The sequence below is a fragment of the Bombina bombina genome, chromosome 6, assembly GCF_027579735.1.
Source record: "Bombina bombina isolate aBomBom1 chromosome 6, aBomBom1.pri, whole genome shotgun sequence".
In the NCBI taxonomy this organism is placed as follows: domain Eukaryota; kingdom Metazoa; phylum Chordata; class Amphibia; order Anura; family Bombinatoridae; genus Bombina; species Bombina bombina.
In genome coordinates, this window is record NC_069504.1 from 466,890,527 (window position 1) to 466,904,747 (window position 14,221).

The 14,221-nt window shown below is 35.2% G+C and overlaps 1 protein-coding gene across 2 annotated transcripts in view; it reads right to left on the bottom strand.

Annotated features, from left to right (window-relative positions):
• The window catches only part of MYOT (myotilin), a 206,454-nt gene that overhangs the window by 190,562 nt on the left and 1,671 nt on the right, over nt 1-14,221 (bottom strand). The window contains exon 2 of one of the 2 annotated variants that reach the window (XM_053717253.1): nt 1,857-1,940. The exons of the other annotated variant lie outside the window; for it this stretch is intronic. The gene's annotated coding sequence lies outside the window, so the exon portion shown is untranslated. The remainder of the gene's footprint in view (nt 1-1,856; nt 1,941-14,221) is intronic. 2 annotated transcript variants of the gene reach the window in all.

A 14,221-nucleotide genomic window follows, 5' to 3' on the forward strand; every position in this document is an offset into this window, starting at 1 on the left:
TACCTTTTTTTACATAAAACTGATACATTTGCCCATATTGAGGAGGGGTAATTTTAATTTATAGCTCATAATCAACTGCAGTGCCGCTTACAAAATGGTTACTATTTTCATTGTTTAAGAATCCACTCAACACTACAACCTACAGAATGTGATTTAGCTTTCCACTCCAGAGATCATGTCACCTACACTAGGACTGATTACTGTTTAAACATTATTTCTGCCACTCAGTACTCATTCTTTAATTAACAGCTTAGTCGTTTTTTTTTGTTATCATGCATCAATTTCAATATCAAATACACTACTCATATAACAACTAATTTAAAGGGACAGTAAAGTCAAAATTAAACGTGATTGATAGAGGAGGAAATTCTGTTATCTATTTTGCCTAGTTCTCTTGCTATCTTTTCTTAAATAGTAATCCTAGGTGAGCTCAGGAGAGTGCACTTAACTTAAGCCATCTGGCAGCAGTGGTTGCAATGTTGTTTATAGCAATGCTATACAATGATACAAACGCTGCTGCCATAAACTGCTAGACAAGTGCACACTCCTGAACTCCTATCAGCCTACCTAGGTTTAATGTCAATCTTCAACAAAGCATAACAAGAGAAGAAAGCAAATTTAATAGTAGTAGTAGTAAATTTGAAAGTTGTTAACATTACAAGTTCTATCTGAATAATGAAAGTTTAATTTCAAATTTACTGTCCATTTAACTGACATATGTCTGTATACCTATAAAATAAATATTATCAAAAAGAAAAGGTTAGAAAAGTTATTATTATAGTTCACCACCTTAAAAAAAAAGTTACTAGTCCAGCCTTTGCAATTCCTTACTAGTCTTGGACTAATGGACTAACAGAAGTTTCTAGCTCTGTATTTTGATCACCAAAGCAACAGGCTGTGTGTTCAAATTTGATTAAACCTATAGCTGGGCTAGTGAACGAGTATTGCTCTGTACTCAATGCCTGCCATTCACAATGGTGAAATGGATTTTGTGTTTAACCCTTCTCTATTGGCTCAGGTTAGATGATTTGGGCGCCAAATTTTATAAACTTCTCCAAATTCTGATAGAGCCACATCTGTTTATTTTTCACTACTTTTTCTACTTCCTGGCAGCTTTTAGGAAACATCACTATTTTCTCTGACAAATTATGGATAATAAATTATTTAAAAGTAATTATTTGTAGGTACTTTAATCCTAATTTCCCTTCCTATACCTTTAACACATTTCTGAGCATGTTTTCAGTAGTATCATAGCATTTTTTGCATGCATATTAAACAAGCATCTATGTAGTGTTCCATAAATATCTGACGTGCACAGTTAGATGCTGGCAATAACAAAGTTGTTCTGACGGGTTATGTGTGTCAACGCTACACACTTCCTCAGAGACTCCTCCTTCTCGACTCCGCCTCCTTCCTCTGAGGAAGTGTGTGGTGTTCACACAAGAAAAATGTCAGGGTAACTTAGTTTCCCAATTCCCATATAAATAAATGTCTACTTAGCCCTTTGTGGCTTTAAAATCATTGTATGTGACACTTTTCTTGTTTTTCTTGATCAATTTTACAGTGTAGTGGTGAAAGGTTCATAATGCAGGCAGTGAAACTGTTTTTACCTACAGATTTGCTCCACCCAATACATTCACCACAAGACTCACTACAGGACACCTATATTGAGGTTACTATTCAATGGCAGCAGTCATATCTACATGCCCAGTCACTGAGGAACTAACCCACATAATACATCATCGATTAACTGACTGTGTTGTCACTCCAGAACATATCGTTTACCAGCAATTATCTATAAATGCTAATATGAGCTTGTTTTTTTATTTAAAACTGGGAAGTGCTTTATAACTTACCGCTTAGTGGGTGTGACAACATTATCGCCAATAACGAAGGACATTTTTGGTTTGTAAAACAATATAGCTTGGCACAAGAATAAGCTGCAATGAAACATACACCAGAATTTAGGATTGCATGACCTTTTGAGTCTTGAATTGCAATTAATCTTAAAGGACAGCTAGGATTTGCAGAAATGCTTGAGGTGTCTAAAAAATTACAATAACCTTATTACAAACATTACATCACTGAATAGATTTGTAAAACAACCAATGGTTCTAATTCTGTTCTTGGAACGCAATAATGATCTGTTTAAAAAATGTGCTGAGGTGTAGAGCTAAAAAGAGCTGACGCAGGATTATGTGTTCTCATGTTTACTTTTGGGTTGTTTTCATTTTCAAGTCATTAATCCTAGTTTCAATTTATTGTCCAAGCATTATTTTGTTTAATCTTAAGCATTATGATCTAGCTCCCACGAGAGATATCTCATGACTAAATGTAATATCTAGTTTTAGCTGTACTGCTGTATTTACTTCTCTGCCTCATTGGATATATATTTAGATATAATGATGTAGGACTTTTACTAAAAGGAAAACTACAGGTTTGGTCTAGAAAACTTATTTTAACTTTAATGAGTATCTGTCCTAATTAACCAGTAAAAACCTTGATATAATTAAATAAATATGCATATTCTTACTGCCCAGTGTTAATATTATTTGAGAGGTTTACTTTCTGTTTTATTCATTGATATATTACATATATTTACATATGGTTATTTTATGTTCTTGTTATTTGTCTGCTAAAGGGTAGGATTCTACAACACTAGCATTGTACTTCTAGGTCAGTATGTCCCTGTAGCTCTGTATCTTCTTGCTATAAAATCTGATCACAGCCCAAGAAGGGTGAAATGTGACACAACATTCTTCTTTTTCCTCAAAAAATAACCTCAAAATAATTGCATAGACTAGCCCGAATTAAACCATCCTTCAACACCTGAACTGTACATATGACGGTACATATGACTGTGCTCCCTGACAGAAGACCATGATTCCAGGCTACAGTAGCTGACTGCATAACCTTCCCTCAACACTTTGACTCATTTCTGTAAAGAGCCAGCAATGTTATATATTACATAGCCAAAGAAAAAGACCTCTCTTATTAGTGACTGTAGTTAGCCACCAAGAAACAGTACTGGAATTGTATAGCAAATAAATGAAAGCACGTCTGGTAGAACATTTTCCATCTTTTATAATTTCTCCTCTTAGTAGTTCACAGAGATCCTAACATTAAGATTATTTTGAAACCTAAGATCATAGTGTCTAAAAAATATGGAGGATGGCCAGATTGAGAGGGTTTCTATCCTAGTTCTTTCTGCCGTTTTTAAGCCAGGTCATACCTGCTGCTATCACAAGACCTGGAACAGAACTCCCTCTTGTAGATTGGCGTCATGTCCTTCACATTAGCCTTCAGGAAACTGATGAAGGGAACTCTAAGCTACATGGAATTCTTTGGATTAACGAAGGCCTTTTACAGACTTACAGATGTTAAAATATTTCTGTCAGTGAAAACTGTTTAAAGGGGACACTAAAGTCAAAATTAAACATTCATAATTCAGACAGAATTTTCTTTCATTATCAGATTGTGCAGTCTTTTTATGTGCACTTTTTTTAAGCACCAGATCCTACTGAGCATGTGCAAAAGTTCATGGTCTATTAGTCTGTGATTGGCTGTCACATGATACAGGGGGCAGAGAAATGAAAGGAAACACTTTAGTATGTTTCACTGCATATGCATGTAGGAACCTTTTTGCTTATAATTTCCATTCATTTTTATTAGCCTTTGATAACGAGAGACATAAAGATGTGTGATTTGATATTAAAACTGATCTATGCATTCTGAAGAAGTGTCTATAATTTTCCCCCAAATTGCTTTATTTATACATCTATATTATTTTTTTGGTATCACTAAGATGGCAGCAAATGCTGCACTTCCTCTCTCTTCCCTTATTTGCTGCCAAATCATCTGACAGCGAGGAGGGATTCCAGATAAATCATGTGATTTCACAGCACCACAGGAATTACTCATAGCTGTATTGTCATTCTGCTGCTAGGAGGAGAAGCAGAATCAGCACTTTCCAGCTCTACTATACCTGTCACTTGTTTCTTGCACCCAGTTACAAAGTGAGCTTTTCAGTACTATTTTTTCTGGTTTAGGACTAGATTATTAGTGGAGCACTATTTAGCACTTCTGCTCAAGGGTAAACTATGCTATACGGCGACTTTTTGTGCACGTACGGTTGTGCAAAAAACTATATCCGTTCATGTCATTAAACCTTTACTCTAAAGGTGGGAACAGATTTTCTACAGATGGGAAAGGGTTTGAAAGTTCAGATTTACACTAATTCAGAGGGGAAAGGGTTTAAAAGTTGAATTATATAATCAAATCCAGCAATTTCATGGTCAGTTGATTGATTTATGTGCCAGACAACAAATGCATGCACTTAACTTTCGTTCTTGGACAATCCTGGTCCCATAAAAAAATACATAAAAAATTAACTCTTTTGTGCTGCTGCTGGCTTGTATCAGTAGCACAAGCTACTACTTTATTTCAATTTAAGCTGTTGTTTAGCTGCTCCTCTGCTGTCCTGGAGAAAATTAAAAATTTGATTAATTTCTGGTAATTAACAAATAATGTTGTCAAAATTTAACCGGCCCTAGGAACTAATCTTGAATGAAATTAATTTTTTTTTTTTCATGATGATCATCTGAAACAAATGTTTTGTACAGTGCACATGTCTATAAAACATGCTTTATTAAGTGGCCATGGTAATGCAAAAATGAAATGCTCTAATTTTTTTAAGTGTTAATTCCCATTTGACCTCCACAACTCACTGTAGATCCCGAGCAGGGCATGGGCATTGATTGGTAGCAACATGTTTATTCAGCTCCTGATTGGCTCACTGGACATGTTATCCTCAAGAGATGTGTGCATATCTGAGCGGATTTTAGCATTGCCCTTCAATGTAGGGCTTAAACACATAGCGGTTTTCAGCAGATGAGTTCTGAACTTTGGGCTAGAGTATAAGGGGCAAACTAATGTTTGCGCATGAGTGATATAAGAATATTGCTGGTGTGTTAATTTGTGCACGTATTACAAGTTGAAAGTAAACGCGTTCACTCAACTGCAATCAAATTTAAGGCATGTCGAGTTAGCGTGACTAGAGACTTCGCGTAAAGGGTTAGGGCTAAAATAAAAGTTGCACCAAACACAACATAAATACATGAAAATATACTGTCACACTCATATAAACACTGTCTGTTAAAAATAGTCATAAATATTAATATATTTTTTTTATAAGGCTTAAAAGTATATGGTATATGGTCATATATTTGATTGCAAATGGATATAATATATATATATATATATATATATATATATATATATATATATATATATATATATATATATATATATATATGTATGTATCTGCCTAAATAATTATTCTATAATAATATTTAATAATGGGTTTTACTATGTATTTACTGTAAACATTTCGCATTTCAATGTGTTTCACAGGAAACTGTTATTTTTATTTTAAACATGTTTATATATATATATATATATATATATATATATATATATATATATATATATATAGATACATAGGTATAGATATGTAATTTATATTAACATTATCACATATATATTAATATTATATATTGTCATGTCATATATTAAAAGGAAAGTCAACACCAGAATTTTTGTTGTTTTAAAAGATAGATAATCCCTTAATTACCAATTCCCCAGTTTTGCATAACCAACACAGTTATAATTATACACGTTTTACCTCTGTAATTACCTTGTATCTAAGCCTCAGCAGACTGTCCCCTTATTTCAGTTCTTTTGACAGACTTGCATTTTAGCCAATCAGAGCTGTCTCCATGGTAAATTCACATGCACGAGATCAATGTTATCTATATTAAACACGTGAACTAATGCCCTCTAGTGGTGAAAAACGGCAAAATTCCACAATTCCAATAACTGAAAAAATTGCTGCCAATAAACAATGAAAATGGCTGAGTTCACCATCCTATAAAATATTTTTCAGTTAAAACATACAACCAGATTCAACTAGATTACAATAAACAATGAAAATGGCTGAGTGTGATCAACATTGAAAAGATCTGCAGCCGTCAACATGGCTAGATTGTAATCACACCAAGCCAAATAGACACATTAGAGCAAAGATGAAATGCTCTTATAGGACACTTAACTATTGCATTGCAATGTCTCTTTAATTTATTGTGGATCTAATACATTTATTCACCATCCTAGCTCTATAAAATATTATTCAGTTAAAACATACAACCAGAATCAACTAGATTACTTTGTTGCCAAAAAACAATATTAAAATGATAAAAAGTAATACAATTGATATAGCCTTCTGTGGACAATTGCATATTCCAGCCATCTTTTTATGATAAACTGCCACTGAGTGTTATAAAGATAAAAACATAAAAAAACAACTTATATCAAATAAATTAATGACCTGAATAAGGGCAGAAAAAATCATAAAATGAATAAATAAATAATACATGAATAATACAAACAAATGAAGGTGTGCTTTCATAAATATTGTTATATCAAGTAATTGCTTTGGCCAGACTGGCTATTCTTACAAAAATCCGCAGCATAAATCTCTTTTCTCTTCTTGATCTTAAAGGGACATGGAACCCATTTTTTTTCCCTTCAACAGTAAATACTGATGAGGCCACTGGATAGAGCATAACCTGCAGTAAATGTAGGCAATGTTGGTATCTATACAGAATTTAAATTAAATCACTGAATAAGATCTATGACGAACATTTTAATTGAAATTTAAAGGAGAAATTGTAATCATTTAAAGGACCACTAAACACAAATTGTAAACTAAATGATTTTGAAACTTCATATCTAAGAATAATTTTGCAATGAAAACTGCAGCTTTATTTTCTTAAATTAGTATATTGTTTTATGTTTATTAATTTCACAGATTTCCCTGTCCCCCAGAACAAAATAATCATTGCTAACCAATCACAAACTAATATTCAGATATAGCGTGAACTCTGTTTGCACATGTGCAGTTTAGAGAGGCTGGGAAAGCCTGCCCTTATCTCTTCCCTTCCTGTGAGAAAGTGAATCAAGCACAATGTTGAGAAGTATTTTACAAAATGCAGCAAAATAAATCATGAATGTATATTGCAATAATGTTTCACTTGAAATAATTAAACATTTCATATCTTGCTGCAATGTAAAGTTTAATAGTCCTTTAATATGGCAAGCACCGCACCCTTCACAAGTGAAATTGATCCCTTTTGGATAAAAAGCCTCAGTCATGAAGTCTAGTGCTTTCAGTATACAGGGTTTCAATACCCTTGTGATAATGCAATAAAGCTTTAGTAAGGAGTACACTGCATCACTCGGTCACTGTCTATACTTGTTTAACACCTGCTCTGTAAGATACTGAATCTGCTTTAATAACATGTTGACATTCGAAGTCCTAAATAATTTGGGTCACAATTTTCTGCTTCCATAGATCTGTAATTGTGAGCACTGCTAAAAATTACCTTTAATGTCCATGCTTTCCATTGGCCCTAAAGCATCCAGCCATGTCATTTTCTTTATTAAAATATTTCCCGTACAGTCTGTGAGCCGCATAACAGCATATCTCAGACTCAGAAAACACCTGCTTACATTGGCATCTGGATAATGCAGATATGTCAGTCTGGCTCAACAGATGTCTTTCTTTTCTTTTTTTGTAAGCTATTTTGTTCCTGCGCTTGCTCTCTGTCACTATCTTATTACTTTACGGATATAAACCTCAGCATATGTCAAAGAAACTGATGTTTGTTACTGTTATTTAAACCTTTCAGGGATATGGAAATCACAAACTATTTTTGTCAAGTAACAAAAGATTAGCTACAATTGATTTTTGCAATTTGCAGATTACGAAATTGGACGGTATGGTGAAAATAAGTTATATCAGAAATGATCAGACTTGATTGCGGAATTTGTACTTATATTATGGTTCATTTCTTTGTGGTTAAAGACCACAATGAATGGTTTTAGGTGAATTTGAGCATAAACAAAGTTATCCATGTGATGGTATTTTCATAATGTCAAGGCTATAGGGTAGATTTAACAAATGGCGGGCGGCCATGATTCGCTGTATGCTGTCAGCATTTATCATTGCATAAGCATTTCTTGTGCAATGCCGCCCCATGCACATTCCCGGCCAATCGGCCGCTAGCAGGGGGTGTCAATCATCCTGATCGTATCTGATCGGGATGATTGCAGTCCACCACATCAGAGGTGCCGGATGAGTTAAGGAGTAGATGTGTTACGACCGCTGCTTCTTAACTCTCGATTCCGGCGAGCCGGAAGGCTCGTACGGAATGAGCAGCATATGCTGCTTAATAAATCGGCCCCTAAATCTACTTTGAGAAATGTATGCATTCATGTTTGCACACTTTTAGGAAAATTTTTAAATTATTACTAATCAATATAAATGAGTACAGTAAAGCATAATATAGAAGGGGTCACACTTTGGTCAGGTGAAAAATGAACCTTTAAGCCACAGAAAAGTAGCTAATTCATTAAAGGGACATAATACCCAAATGTTGAAGCACTTGAAACTGATGCAGCATAGCTGTAAAAAGCTGAAAATATCACCTGAACATCTCTATGTAAAAAAGGAAGATATTTTACCTCAAATTTACACCCCACTGTAAAGAGACTTTAAGCAGCAAGTCAGGATGCTAGTCCCAGGACAAGCTAGGGAGTGTGCATCTGACATGCGCAGGCACAGGCATGAGTTTTCAGTTAAATCTCATTTGATAACTGCAAAGGCAAAACATTACCTCAGCAATGCTGATTGGCTATTTATTTATTTTTCCAACTTGCATCTGGACAGCAGCATAAGTATAAATGTTTACACAGCATAAATTCTGGTGAGCTGAGGACATTTTGAGGTAAAATATCTTCCTTTTTTAGATGTTCAGGTGATATTTTCTTTTCAGCTTTATACAGTTATGCTGCATCACTTTCAAGTGATTTAGCAATAGCATATGAGTATTATGTCCATTTAAGTCATTTATTTGTATTATTAAATAAAGGCCTAAATAAACGTATTCCTTCTGTATTTGTGAGATATTAAACCTTAAAGGTTTCCTCTTTTTAAAGTGTAGTTAGGCACTTTTGAGAAAGGAGTCTAAAATCCTTAAATTAATAAAAATCCTAATATTCCGTTTTTGCTCTCCTCAACATCTATATCAGCGCAACATGAAATAAGCATTTGACTAACAAAGATACTAAGTAGATAAACACATATGTAGAGAGATTGTGTTCAGCACAGTAAAATGATAATCTAGACAAGTATATATAAATGTATGCTATGTAACATACAAAACTTAAAGGGGCAGTTAAGATTTTATTTTCTTTCTCATTGTTGCATCTAAAAGAGAAAATTTTAAAATTCTATTTATTTTTTTCAAAACAGATGTTCCTGTACATTTGTCACTGTATTTTAAATAAAGCTTTGGTAGTTCTGTTTATCAGCGAGTAAGAGTGAAGACCCAGATGTTTACAGACATTCCCTTCCTGATAGCTTCCAAATAGCTTTTTCATAACTATATTTTCATGCAAAGAATATTTCTATTATAAATAATGCTCTTTAATATGCATGATAGAAATGTTTAGAGTTTTCTGTCCCTTCAATACAATGATCAATATCTACTGTTCATTGGACAAACAATATAAAGGGGCCGATTTATTAAGGGCCGAATGACCCTTAATGTACCTATTTCCGCTCGAGCCTTCAGGCTTACCGGAAACAGGAGTTAAGAACCAGCGGTCTTAAGGCTGCTGCTCCTTAACTTGCCTACCGCCACTGAGGCTGCAGACATCAATCCGCCTGATCGAATGCAATAGGGTTGATTGACAACCCCCGCTAGCAGCCGATTGGCCGCAAATCTGCAGGGGGCGGCATTGCACAAGCAGTTCACCAGAACTGCTTGTGCAATGTTAAATGCTGACAGTGTATGCATTTAACAATGCAGGGCAGACGTGATTCGCTATAGCGAATCATGTCCACCCGGGGTATGATAAATCTACCCCAAGGTCTTAACTGGACAATGAATCACTCAGTGTCACCTTGACAGATACTTGATAAAGAAATAATAATATTTTTCATTAAAATAAATTTTAATTTTATTTAAAAAAAAGAACTATTAAGAGACAGGGTTAATGGACTTCTAAAAAAAATGGTTAGATGCTAGAGTATACATAATACATAATACATAACAACAGCAGTATCTCTCCAATTCCTCTGCTATGTGACCTAGTCAAAATCACATTTATCAAAAGCAGACTGCATTAACTAACATAAAAACTTGTGACACAGGAAAAACTATTTTGCAATTCTTGCCATCCGAGACATCTCTTAAATTCAATTCCTAAAGGCCAACTTATATGCACGAAACGTAATTGTACTAAACGTGCAGCATATCACACAATGCAGACATTACATACCAAAGATTGAGGGCCAGGGGTTATGATGGCAGTTTGTTCAATCAAACTAAAATGGAGGTTGATCAAATACCTAGGACAGAATTATTGCAATACAAAAATAAAAAAAAAGGAAAATGAATCCTTGTTTTGTTACAACATATTGTAAGATTATTTGTAAATATTCAATATAAATCAACATTGCCTTCCCATCCTCAAAGGAGACAATAAATTACGTACAATAATATCAAGTGGTTTTGTGTCTGGTAAAGCTAAAACTTTGAGAAATATTTTATCAACCTCCATGTTATCTGAAGTCAAACAACACACATGGCTACCCAAACGAGTGGGTCCTTATAAATGCAGGGGCAGAATTTGTAAAACATGCGACTTTATAGAACAAGGTGAAAGTTTCATTTCTAGAATAAACAATCAGTTAATGCTGTGCTATTGTAGCAGAAAGTCACATAACATTTATTAATATTTCACTCAATAATGAAAGAATTTATACTTTTTCTATAATAGTCCGTAAATAACTAGAGGGACAGTCTACTCCAAATTTTTTATTTGATAGATAGATAATCCCTTTATTACCCATTCCCCAGTTTTGCATTACCAACACTGTTATATTAATATACTTTTAACCTCTGTTATCTTGTTTTTAAGCCTCTTTTGACATGATCACATGGCTATTTATTATTTATCTATTGACTTGCATTTTAGCCAATTAGTGCAGTTTCTTGCACAACTCGGGAGGGTGCACAATGTTATCTATACGACCCACATGGATTAGCAGTCTCTTGTTGTGAAAAGCTAATATAAAAGCATGTAATAAGAGGCCGTCTGTAGCGGCTTAGAAACAGAGAGAAATTTAGAGGTTTAAATATTATAAAGTGTATTAATATAACAATGTTGGTTGTGCAAAGCTGGGTAATGGGTAATAAAGGGATTATCTAATTTTTAAACAATAACATTTTTTATGTTGACTGTCCCTTTAAATACATAAACAATTCATTGCAATGTCCAAGAATAGATAATATCTTTAAAAAAAATTATTAAAATCGTAAAAATAAAATAATTCAATGGGACGTCTCCCAAAACCACCTTATAAAACCCTTTGTGCCAATGAATTTATAAAAAAAAAAACTTTCAATCCAGATATTTGTACCTTTCATGGTTACATTAGCTTTATAGCAGTACCAAAGTTGCTGATGGCCAATAGCAGCGTCTTACAAGTTTGTGTCAGTCGTATGTTTTCCTTAGTAAAGAGGGTCTGAGCTTTTACCTCTGTATAACAGAAGCCATTTGACCCACTACGGCTGCAGGTTCTCACAAGAGAACCTGCACACCGTATTTAACAAACAACGGTCATCAGACCCCTGCTTCCCTAATCTTTCGCCACCTCTAAAGTTACAAAATACATTCTCCGTGGTCAAGTCCGACCGGGGAGATTGACAGCTCCTGCCCGCTTGTGATTGTCTGTGCACGGGCAGGGGGTGGGATTGCACGCAAGCGCAAAATAGCGCTCGTGTGCAATGCTGAATTCTGCCAGGGGAATTCACCCCGCCTGAGTCGAGCTGCAGCGGACAGGGGCGCGTATGTACGTCCCTGTCCGGCTCAGCTTGATAAATTGCCCCCTTGGTGTCCCAGCTTCACCAGCAGCGATACGTCTCACACTAGGGATCATTTACCATAAACATTTTCAGTGCCCTCCCCTCTCGCACATTGTGATTCAGGCTCTCAGGGGCCGTTACTAGTCACGTGACCCAACATTATTTTTCTCTGAAATCTTAACCAGCATTTACACCATTCTTTCCAGGATCATATTGGCTTCATGAATTAATCCATAGGAGTGCCTCGCCCCTGCCCTTGAGTACACTGTACGCAGGGTCACACTTTCCTGAAGACTTGTAGTTAAATGTTTCTTTATGCTCTCTTTATAACCACATATAGCAGCATACAATTCAAGTTATTCACCCTTATGACCACTAGTGCCTTTCAATGCATTTCACCCTTTAATTTAGGCTTTTTGAAGATAACTCGCAGTAATGGTTTGACAATTATAAAATAAGATTTAACATCACATGTAACATAACACATGCCATATATTTACTGACATGTAGGGGATGTGGCAAGCAGTATATAGGGCACACTACACGTGCCCTTAGAGATAGAGTACTTGAAAATTCTGATTCCAGTACACCTATAGCAAAACACTTCAGACAAGAACACAATTCTAACCCTTGAGTTTTTTTAACGTACAAGGTATAGATTATGTTCCTAGACATTAAAGGAGAGGTGATAGACAACGACAACTTGATCAATGTGAGGTTCTTTGGATCTTTAAATTACAGACTAAATATCCTTTTGGTTTAAATTCAATAATGAATGTCAAAAAATATATTGTTTATTTGCAGAAAATGTTTAGTAAGTAACAATGTACCCAAGTATATGCATTCCCCTTTAAAGTTTGAAAAAATGTTTAATGCTTTTAAGCATATTATTTGTGTATATGTATATACCTTTAAAAAAAGGCCCAGGCTGACCATAGGGCATACAGGGCATTTGCCCGGTGGTCCGGGAGCCAGTTGTGAACTGGGAGTTTTACTTTATTTACCCAGTCAGCAGCATTATTTGTTTATTATACAGAGCCAGCCCTGCCTCTCACTGCCTTTCTGTGCCTGTGAGGCAGATAGTGGACAGTCCTAATCCTCACCCTGTTCCTGTGAGATAGCCCAGGGAAGTGCCCTGTCCCAAGCATTACTTTAAAATGATCCTCCTCACAATGGCTGCCAACTGTAATTTTGGGTTTACCTGTGTTTTGTCCTTTAGGGCAGGGTCATAACTACTGGGGTCTCAATGTATACTAGGTCCACATATGTAGTGACATCTTCTGGTCCCTCAGTCAGTTGTGACATTCCTACAGAGGGGCCACTGTTACTTTGTGTGTGCATTGGGTGCCTGTGGATGTCGATGAGCAGTTATTCTTTATGTAAATATGAACTCCTAAAGCTTCTGTGGGTTTTTTTAATTACATTTCAATTTTTAGTATTTAATAGCAATCAAAATACAGTGACAGAAGGGTGCTGTCTTTTGTAAATCAAACTAGTACGTTATACGTGTCAGTTTTGGGGTATTGTTATATAACAAACGTGGGGAGTAGGCTGCTCTGCCTTAAAATGCCCAGGTCCCAATCCGGCCCTGCTTTAAAATGTAGACAATGACAGCTGTAATAATCAATGTTAGGGGCTATAAATAAGTTCCGGTCTGAGTGTTGGACTATGCCAGTGAACAAGGACGGAGTGATGGCCCGAAACGCATATGGCATGAAACGCTCAACTTGACCGGGACTGTCATTGTCAAAAGCAATGCTTTAACTTTGTACCAAATAATGAAAGATTTTACTTTTTTAATCAGGTAGTCAATCTGTGACCGGAAGTGCAGGAACACTTGGTTTCATGACGTTTATATAAATGGACAGAAACAACTTAACTAAACTACAAATGATACTTGAGAAAAAGAAACGTTTAGAGATTTTTTTAAAAAACCTTTACACATCTTTTATGCAGGTTCTTCAAGCTAAAACATCACTACAAAACAGTTTGTCAGGTGACAAGGACATATACAGCAGAGCAAATGTTTGTTTAGATTATTTATAAGCATTGGAAAACCTTACTGTCATATGAGTGATGTAAATGGCAAAATAACTGATATTTCTTTGCTTTGAATGACAAACATAACTAGCCAAATGCTAACTGTGAGTTCATGCCCCGCCTCCAAAAAAAATAATCCATAAATACAAATCAACAATGTGTTCCTTGATATAACACTTTTATGTGTG